We start from the raw sequence: 11,182 nt of genomic DNA on the forward strand, positions 1-11,182 counted from the left end.
CCTTAGCAGACCAATTACAAAAAGGCATCCCTTCCTCTGGGCTGACGCAGCCTTCCACCAGGCACACTTTTGGTGAGCAGAGTGCAGACTGGATTTTAGTCCCCACTCAAGCCCCTTCATCTTACATAGGGACAAACTGAACAACAGTTCATAGCAGAGCATCCCACCTAGGCATGAAGGGCCACCAGAGCTGGCCGATTTCCAGAGCACCACGCCAAGTGAGGGAAATGCCAAAGCCCAAAAGGAGTGAGAACACTGTGGGTTCAGGAATGGGCCCAGGTACAGAGTATTTAATAGGATCTCAGAAGACAGGGCAGAGCTCACGCATCCCAGCAGGGACTGTGCTGTGCTCTGCTCCGCAGCTCTCCTTCCCACACCTCCACATTGTCTACTGCGGCGGCTTTCCAACTTTAGCAAGCATCGGAATCTCTTGGAAGGCTGTGAAAAGAGATGGCTGGGCCCCAGCCCCAGAATTTCTAATTCAATAGGTCTGGGGTGGGGCCAAGAATTTGCATCACTTAGTGATGCTGCCGGTTGAGGACCACAGTTTGAAAACCAGTCACCTGGATAAAAGTAGGAAGGAAGCAGCACCCTCGCTTCACACTATGGCTAGAATGGTGAAGATCAACCAGTTCCAAACACCGTGAAAAGAGGTCAAGGTGAAGGCACTCATACCATTCAGAAAAAAATAGAAACGCCCAAGTCAAAAAGAAAAAGGGAAGGCATGTCCAGCACGCACATACTACTTGGGCGGTATGCAACAAACAGATGAAGAATCCAGCTGGGAGAAAACATAACCCAGGGAACAGAAACAGATTCCCCACGAGAGCTTTATAATATTAAATAAATTAATAAGCATATTAATTCAATAAGACCTCAAAATTGAGAAGAGTAAACAACGACGAGATAAAAAAAGGAAAGTCCAGAGCTAGGGAAACATATTGAAAAATGGAACATGCCACTGACCATCTAATAAATAAATTAAAAACAGATATAGAAAAAGTCAAAGCTAAAAACTAACATGAAAGCTTGATGGAAAAATTTAAAAGTTAGAGTGAATAGGGAAGAAAAAGGCAAGAACTTGCTAAAGCAAACAGAAAGCACACATTAAATTGGAAGACAGATAAAGTAATCTAACAAAATAGTAACTGGTGTCCCTGAAACAGTGGACCAGAAAAAGAAAAATTCTGAGTTACCACATGGAAACATTTCCCTAAACTGAATCTATACATGGAAATGATACAAAATATTGAGAAAAAATATAACACTCAACATTAAGACATCCTAATTAAGCTATTACATCTCAGGGATAAAAATAGAATTATTCAGGTACCCAAGAAGAAGAAAAGAAGTCACCTACAAAACATAAAAAGGAATCAGCCTGGCCTCACACTTTCCATAGCAACATCCCATCCCTGAAGACCATGTAGCAAAGTCTGCAAACTTCAGAGGGAAAGAAAAGGTGACCCAAGAATGTCATACCACCAAGTAGTTATTTAAGTATAAAGGCAATAGATAGATATTCTCACAAGTGAAAAAATTTCAGAAAATACAACCCTCATGAGCCTTTCTTGGGGGGAAAAAACTACATTGCTTGATGATGAAAGGAATCCATCCAAGATATGTCGAAATAAATAATTCTAGAATGCGGAAACCATGGTAAAAAGACTAGTACAAGGTCCAAATGAGAACAGCACCAGGACTAACCCACTGGAGGAATTACAGCTGCACAACAGAATGAGGACGTTATAACCTGTCAGATAAAATAATGTGAGCAACAAAGTTGGATGTTATTGAAAGAGGAAGCTGGAAGAAATGAAAGAAAACTGATCGTGTGATCTTTCCTAGAAACTGATGTTTAAAATTGATGTCATTAAAAACTCATAAGGATTCCAACTTCTTCTTTTTTTTTTTTCTTTAAGGAACAGAAGTTTATTTTCTCACAGTTTAGGAGGCTGGAAGTCCAAATTCAGGGCACCAGCTCTAGGGGGAGGCTGTCTGTCGGCCCTGGGGGAAGATCCTTGTCTCATTTTCTATAGCTCCAGAGTTCCTTGGTTCCCTGGTGATCCTCACATGTGCTTCTGTTTTCCCCAGTTTGTTCTCCCTTGTCTCACTGCCTAATCTGTTCTTTTTAAAAAAATATTTTTGTGTGTTTTGGTGAAAGTTTACACAGCAAATTAGGTTCTCATTTAACAATTTCTATACATACTGTTCAGTGACATTGGCTACATTTTTCACAGTAGATCAGCATTCTCATTTCCATTTTGGTTGCTCTGTTTCTGTTAATCTAGCTTCCCTGTCCCCCATTACCTTCTCATCTTTGGTCTAGGGTAAATGCTTACCATTTGGTTTCATTTAGATGATTATTTAGAGGAGCACAGTACTCTTGGGTGATATTATTTATTTTATGGGCCAATCTGTCATTTGGCTGAAAGGTGACCTCTGGGAGCGGTCTGAGTTCCAAGTTTAAAGTGTATCCCAGGGCAGTAATCTCAGGGTTCATCTGGTTTCTACCAGTCCAGTAAGTCTGGCCTTTTTTAAGGAATTTGAGTTTTGTTCTACCTTTTTTTCCCGTTCCATCCAGAAACACCTGTTGAATCCCTGGGGGGAATGGTTGGTAGAGGTAGCCCTCTAGTTCTTCTGGTCTCAAGGTGGGTGAGGACATTGTTTGTGTAGACTGTTAGCTCTGTAGACTAGTTTCTTCTTTAAGTCTTTGGTTTCCTTCTTTCTCTTTTGTTCTGGATGAGTAGAGACCAATAGTTGTATCTTAGATGGCTGCTCGCAAGCTTTTAAGACCCGAGATGCTACTCACTAAACTAGGATGTAGAACATTGTCTTTACGGACTATGTTATGCCAATTGACTGAGCTGCCTCACAGACTATGGCCATAAGTCTTTGGTTATGGCTAGGAAGTATCCATAACTGTGCCTTTGTTGTGCTTTATTTTATATTTGAATATATATGCAGCACACATAAAAATGTACAGATACATGCCTACAGATACACCTATATATGCACATATACATATATGTCTTCCTGTACACATATATGCATACATATGTATCTATACACATATTTTTTAGTTATTACTGTTGTTGCAAAATTGTATATTCCTCAATGAATTTTTATTACAATTTCCACACAAATTGTTCATTGACATTAGTTACATTTATCATAATTTGTCAGTATTCTCTTTAATTTTGTCTATACCCTGTGCTAAAACATTTATCTTTACTATGGTTGTGCTATGCTCACTACTTCCACACTCAGTGCCACTTTTCCCATCACCAAAAATACTTACCCCTCCCCCCTTCTCCGTGGTAACCACCAATGAACATTGGTTTCTCTATATTTATGTTTTTATCTTCTTATAAAAGAGGGATCATACAATATTTAGCCTTATATGCTTGACTTATTTAACTTAGCATTATGCCCTCCAGGTCCATCCATGTTATAATATGCTTCACAGACTCATCATTGTTCTTTATGGTTATGTAGTACTTCGTTGTATGTATGTGCCACAGTTAGCTTATCCATTCATCTATTGATGGGAACTTCAGTTGTTCCCATTGTTTTGCTATTGTGAACACAGCTGCAATGAACATAGGAGTGTGTCATGGATTGAACTGTGTCTCCCAAAAATGTCTGTCAACTTGGCTAGGTATGATTCCCAGTATTGTATGATTGTCTACCATTTTGTCATCTGATGTGATTTCCTTGTGTGTTGTAAATCCTATCACTATGATGTAATGAGATGGATTAGTGGCAGTTATATTGACGAGATCTTCAAGATTAGATAGTGTCTTAAGCCAATCTCTTTTGAGATATAAAAGAGAGAAACGAGCAGAGAGCCATGGGGACCTCATACCACCAAGAAAGCAGTGCCGGGAGCAGAATGTGTCCTTTGGGCCTGAGGTTCCTGCATGGAGAAGCTCCTAGACCAAGGGAAGATTGTAACAAAGACCTTCCTCCAGAGCCGACAGAGACAGAAAGCCTTCCGCTGGAGCTGATGCCTGGAATTTGGACTTGTAGCCTACTGGACTGTGAGAGAATAAACTCTTTGTTAAAGACTTCCACTTGTAGTATTTCTGTTACAGTAGCACTAGATAGCTGCGACAGAGTGGATATATCTGTTCATGTTAGTACTTTTAGGTTTCTAGGGTATATTCCTGGGAGTAACATTGCTGGATCATAAGGTAGCTCTATTTCTAGCTTTCTGAGGAAGCGCCATATCATTTTCCATAGTGGTTGCACCATTTTACAGTCCCACCAGCAATGGATAAGGTTCCAGCCTCCCCACATCCTTGCCAACATTTGTTGTTTAATGTTTTTTTTTTAACCAGTGTCTTTTTAGCAGGAGTGAGATGGTATCTCATTGTAGTTTTGACTTGTATTTCTCTAATGGCTAATGATTGTGAGCATCTTTTCATGTGTTTGTTGGCTGCTTGGATGTCTTCTTTGGTCAAGGTTCTGTTCATGTTCTTTGCCCATTTTATAATTGGGTTGTCTTTTTGTTGTTGAGTTGTTAAAGTTTTCTATAAATTTTGGAGATTAGACCCTTATCTGATATGTCATTTCCAAAGATTTTTTTCCCAGTCTGTAGGTTCTCTTCTTACTCTTTTGACAATGTCTTTTGATGTGCAGAAGGTTTTAATATTTATGAGATCCCATTTATCTATTTTGTCTTCTATTCAGCCATTTGTTGTAATGTTTGTTAGCCTATTTTTACAAAAGATTAGGTCCCATAGTTTTCTCCCTATGTTGTCTTCCAGGAATTTTATGGTTTTAACATTTACATTTTTGATCCATTTTGAGTTAGTTTTTGTGTTTGGTGTGAGCTATGAGTCCTCTTTCAGTTTTCTGCAGGAGGATATCCAGTTTTGTCAGCACCATTTATTAGAGACTATGTCTGCCCCACTGAATGGACTTTGACTCCTTGTCACAAATCAGTTGTCCATGACTCCTTGTCAAAAATCAGTTGTCCATGGATGTTTGGATCTATTCCTCTGCTCTTTGTGTCTGTTGTTGAACCAGTACCAGCTGTTTTGATTACTTTGGCTGTGTAGTATGTTTTGATATAAAGGAGTGTGAGTCCCCCTGTTTTTTTTTTTTTTTTCCTTCAATATTGCTTTGGCTATTTGGTGCTTCTTTCCTTTCCATATGAAGTTGGTCATTAGTTTTTCCATTTCGGTGAAGAATATTGTTGGGATTTGTATTGGGATTGACTTCATCTGTAGCTTGCTTTAGGTAGTATTGACACTTTCACTATGTTAAGCCTTCTAATCCATGAGCACGGGATTTTTTGTAGGTTTCTTTCAGTCTCTTGTAGCAGTATTTTATAATTTTTATTGTATAAGTCTTTTACATCCCTGGTTAGGTTAATTCCTAGGTATTTTATTGATTTGGGGGCTATTATAAATGATATTGTTTTCCTGATTTCTTTTTTTGAGAAGTCTTTGTAGAGGAACCCAGCTGATTTTTGTGTTTTGATCTTGTGCCCTGCAATGTTGCTAAATTCTTCTATCAGTTTCAGAAGATTTCTTGCAGAATCTTGAGGGTCTTCTATCTATAGGATCATGCCAACTGCAAACAGAGAAAATTTTACTTCTTCTTTTCTGATTTGGATACTTTTTATTTCTCTTTCTTGTCTTATTGCTATGGCTAGGACTTCTAGTACAATGTTGAATAAGAGTGGTGATTATGAGCATCCTTGTCTCATTCCCATTCTCAGAGGGAAAGTGCTCAGCCTTTCTCCATTGAGTATAATGCTGGCTGTTGGTTTTTCATATATGCCCTTCATTAAGTTGAGGAATATCCCTTCTATTCCTATTTTGCTGAGAGTTTTTATCAGAAAAGGTTGTTGAATTTTATTGAATGATTTTCTGCATCAATTGATAAGGTCATTTGGTTCTTTTCTTTTATTTATGTGGTGGATTACATTGATTTTCTGATGTTGAACCATCCTTGTAATCCTGATATGAATTCCACTTGATCATGTTATATGATTTTTTTCATATGTTGCTATAGTCTGTTGGCTAGAATTTTGTTGAAAATTTTTGCATCTATGTTCATAAGAGATATTTAGTCTGTAATTTTCTTTTTTTGTGATGTCTTTGCCTGGTTTAGGTATCAGGGTTATGCTGGCTTCATAGAGAGTGTTTGGTAGTGGTCCTTCCTCTTCTTTGTTATTGAAGAGATTGAGTAGGATTGGTGTCAACTCTTCTCTGAATGTGTGGTAGAATTCTCCAGTGTAGCCATCTTCAATCTCTTCTTTTGTGATGGGTCTGTTTAAATTTTCTACCTCTGTTTGTGTTAGTTTGGGTAAGTAATATGTTTCTAGGAACTTGTCCATTTCATCTCAGTTTTCAAATTTGTTGGACTATAATTTTCATAGTAACCCATTATGATCTTCTTTATCTCTGATAGATCGGTTGTAATGTCACCAATTTCATTTTTTAATTTGGTTATTTGCCTCTTCTGTTTTTTTTTCTTTTATCAATCTAGCCAGTATTTTGTCTATTTTATTGATCCCTTCAAAGAACCAACTTCTGGTTTTGTTAATTCTTTCAACTGTTTTTCTATTTTCAATTTCATTTATTTCTGCCCTCATCTTTATTATTTCTTTTGTTCTGGCTGCTTTTGGCTTCTTTTGCTCTTCCTTTTCTATTTGTTCAAGTTGTTGGTTTAAGTTAATGATTTTGGATCTTCTTTTTTAATAAAGGCATTTATTGCTGTAAATTTCTCTCTGAGTACTGCTTTTTCTGTCTCTCAAAGATTTTGATATATTGTGTTTTCATTTTCGTTTGACTGTAGGAATTTTTTTAATTTCACTTTTGATTTCCTCTATGAACCAATAGTGTTTAGTAGCGTATTATTTAGTTTCCATGGTTATTTTGTTTGTTTGTTTCCTTATTTAACCTGTTGTTCATTTCTAGCTTCATACTGTTATGGTTTGAGAAGATGTTTTGTATGTCAATCTTTTTAAATTTGTTGAGACTTCTTTTCGTGACCTAGCATATGTTCTATTCTGGAAAATGATCCATGTGCACCAGAGAAGAATGTATATTGTTCTCATGTTGGGTGGAGTGTTCAATATATGTCCATTACAACCAATTGGCTTGTGGTTTTATTTAGGTTCTCAATATCTTTAGTGATTTTCTTTTTAGATACTCTGAAAGTGGTGTGTTCTATTATTGTGGAGTTGCCTATTTCTCTTTTTATACTAGCCAGAATTTGTTTCATGTATTTTGGTGCATTGCTGTTAGGTGCATATATATTTATAACTGTTATGTCTTCTTGTTGAATTGACCCTTTTATTATTATGTAATGTCCTTCTTTATCTCTTGTAACAGATTTTGATTTAAAGTCTATTTTATCTGATATCAGTATGGCCACACCTGCTATTTTTTGTTTACTGGTTGCATGGAATCTTTTTCTCCATCCTTTTTGTCTGTTTGTGTGTGCTTGTGTCTAAGATATGTTTCTTGTAGACAACAAAAGGATGGAACATGTTTGTTCATCCATTCTTCCACTCTGTGCCTTTTGCATGGGGCATGTAGACCATTTACATTTAAGGTTATTACTGAAATTGAAGTGTCTACCTCACTCATTTTGCTATTTGTTTTTTGAGTGGTTTGTATCGTCTTTGTTGTATTATTCTGGTTTTTTCTGGTTTTCTTTGTATTTAGATGCTTTTTTGTGATGAGCCTTTTTGTTAACTCTCTTATTTTCTTCTGAATGTTTCTTCTTGGTGATTTCTTAATGGTTACCATGTATGCTACATTACATGACTCGCAATTACCACAACGTTTATCATGTGAATAACTGCTAACCTACAACCTTAACATCATAAATCTATTCCTGATATGTTATTCTCTCCCGTTTCTGTAGATTTGTCTCCATTAACATCAATATACCACCTATATTCGATAGGTTTAGTTTGTACTTATTTCTTAATGCTCTTGCCTTTCCATTGGAGTACTCCCTTGAATAATACTTGCAAAGCTGGTTGGCAAATTCTCAGAGCTTCTGTTTGTTTGGGAATATCTTGATTACTGCCTTGTTTTTGAATGACGACTTTGTAGGGCAAAGAATTCTTGGTTGGCAATGTTTTGGTTCAGTATTTTATTTATGTTGCTCCATTGTCTTCTAGTCTCTAGAGTTTCTGGGGAGAAATCTGCACTGAGTCTTATGAAAGATGCTTGGTGTGTTAAATAGTGCTTTTCTCATGCTGCTTTCAGAATTCTTTCCTTGTCTTTGGTTTTCAGGAATTTTATTAGGATATGTTGCAGGGTTGATCTTTTTATGTCTCTTCTGATTGGGGTTCATATAGTTTCCTGTATTAGCAGGCTTGGTTCCCTGCTCAGGTCTGGGAAATTCTGATTATCTCTTCTTGGAAAATTGTTTCTATGCTTTTATTGTTGTCATGGTGCTCTGGGATTCCAATAATTCTAATGCTAGTGTTTTTAATTGAATCCCACATTTATTTTTGGGTTTGTTTGCATTTCTTTGTCCTTTTCCCTTGTTTCTCTTGAGACTTGATAAGTTCAGTTATTTTGTCTTCTAGTTCACTTATTCTATCCTCTGTCTGTTCAACTCTAGTGTTGAGTGTTTCTCTTGCTATTTCTAATTCAGATGTTTTATTTTTCTGTTCCAGTAGTTCTCTCTTTTTTCTTATGTTTTCACTTTCCTTAAGTCTCTCATTTTGTTCCTCCATTTGCTTCCTGAACTCTGCTAGTTTGTTTTGTGTTTTTTGTTTTTTTTAATTTTGCTTTCTTAAACATATTTAGCACCATAATCTGAAAGTTATCAAATCTTTGCATTATTCTGGCCTCCATAGGAGAGATTTCTTCGTCATATTTTGCTTTTGATTGTTTCTTCTCCTGTGCTTTTGTGTGTTTTACTATCTTTTGTTCAACTTGACTCATTTTGTTACTTTTTCTTTAAATATTTTTGTTCTGTTTATTGTGGGAATTTTTTCTGCTTGGGTGCCCTGGTAGTGTAGCAGCTAATCGTCTGGCTGCCAATCAAAAAGCCAGGGCCTGTGCCTACCAGCCTCTCGTTTGGAGAAAGATGTGGCAGACAGCCCTCGGCAAGACCCGCAGGCCCAGGAATGCCACGAGGTGGCTTGCTCAGTCCGTAGCTTCCCTGTTAGTTGGAATGACTCTGCAGCAGCAGGTTTGGTATGTTCTCCTCAGAAACACTCGATTGCACTCTTATCCTTAGGTTTTTTTTGCTTGCTTTTTTTTTTTTTTTTTCAGTGTTAGTTCAGGAGATCTAGATGCTCATTCTCTAGAACTCAATATGCACGCACAGAAGGGGGTAGTTGCGCTGGACACATACGCTGATGTGAGTGGTGGGGATCAACTTTACTGTGGTGAAGGTGAGGGGCTTTTTTTTTTTTGTCTTTACCTCACTGGCGCCCTTTTAGCTCTTCCCAGTCCTAATGCCTGTCCGTTTCAGGCCTTGGCGAGGTTCAGCAGTACTCTCATGCAGTGTTATGGTCTTCCTTCACCTGCCCCTCACTTGTGCAGTGTGTGAACTCTCATGGCCAATTTGTGCTGCCTTAAAAAAATCAGGCTAGAGCTTCCTCAGTTAAGTTCCTTTTCTGTGTTCTCTGTTTTGGGTGTTACCCAGTCCCATCCCAAAATGGCTGCAATAAGCAAGCACTCCCGTTGTTAGGGGGTAGGATCTCTCAGTTTCTGTGCTGAACCCATTCCTCATCTCCCCTGCTTCTGGACTCACCCCAATTCTCCAACTCATCAGCTGCTGTTTGGAGTTCCAAGATCTCAGTCTGTGCTTGTTTTTATTTGTTGTTCAGTGTGTTAGTTGCTGGAGGAGTAGAAGGGAGCATCCACTCACTTCGACATCTTGCTTCACCCCACACTCAGATTCCAACTTTTTAACACTTTCATTTTTTTCTTCTTCTTAACTTTTAGAAAGGTCTTTTAAGAAGACATAACTTAACGGTGAAAAAATACATCTGAAGTTCAACAATTCCTCTATTTTCATTTGCTTATTTTTCTTCTGTTAAATTCAAGTAAAATTATGTTACATATTTTTAATTATAAAGCATAAATACTATGATCTCTGGGTTATTTCCATTATTATAATAATAATTCTTACTGTCTATGCATTTTTCTGTCCTCCTATCTGGACATATGCATTAAGAGATGTTTCGAATGATGTTCTCCAAATGTTCACAGAAGCCATTTCTGTGTAGTGGGATTTAGGATGATGTATTGCTTCTTTATAATTTTCTGCATTGTTTACATTTTAAATGATAAGTGTAAGTCACTTGTAAAAATAATCATCACTCTAAAATGAATACATAAAATATGATACCACTTTTCTGACTCAGTAACTGAGTATAAGTGAATCATTTTCCATGACCAAACATCTCAAAGTGCCTGTGGATGAGGCATCATTCTGAAACCCCATTCTCATTGAAAAGTACACTAGAAGGGATTGATATATATGAATGAGCTGAATGTATCCAAGGCAATAACCTGGAAAAGCTGTGTTTCATTTTCTTAAATAAATCTGTGGATTCCGCTCCTTTAATTAGCAGCACCTAACTGGTGGCACAGTGGTTAAAGTGATCAACTGCTAATCGAAAGTTCAGTGGTTTGAAACAACTAGCTGCTCCAGGGGGGAAAGATGTGTCAGTCTGCTTCCATAGAGATTTACAGCCTTGGAAACCCTATGGGGTCACTATGAGTCGGCATCGACTTGACAGCAGTGGGGTTTTTTGTATTTTTGTTTTGTTTAACATTCACTGAGGGCCTACTATGTGTCAGGCAATATGGTACATATTTTATATGTACTTTATTATTTAATCGTCACAATATCTATAAGGTGATAATAGTAACAATGGTTATGAAAAGAGAAATAACAACTCACATTTATTGAGTGCCTACTATTTGCCAGGCACTATTCTGAATAATTTGCATTCATTAGCATTCTTCAGTGGGACGTACTTATCACAATGGGAGTTCATTGTGTAGTAGAATACAAAGGAATCGAGGTTGTCTTTTATAAGCACAAGGATTAGTATTAGTATATTTAGACACATTGTACAGATGAGCCTCACCTTGTGTAGAAATAACACAAAGGAAAAAAAGCTGGCAGAACCGTAGAACTAGTTGTGTACTTTTCCGTAGAACTATTTGTGTACTTTTCC

The sequence above is a fragment of the Trichechus manatus genome, unplaced genomic scaffold, assembly GCF_000243295.1.
Source record: "Trichechus manatus latirostris isolate Lorelei unplaced genomic scaffold, TriManLat1.0 scaffold00001, whole genome shotgun sequence".
Classification (NCBI taxonomy): Eukaryota; Metazoa; Chordata; class Mammalia; order Sirenia; family Trichechidae; genus Trichechus; species Trichechus manatus.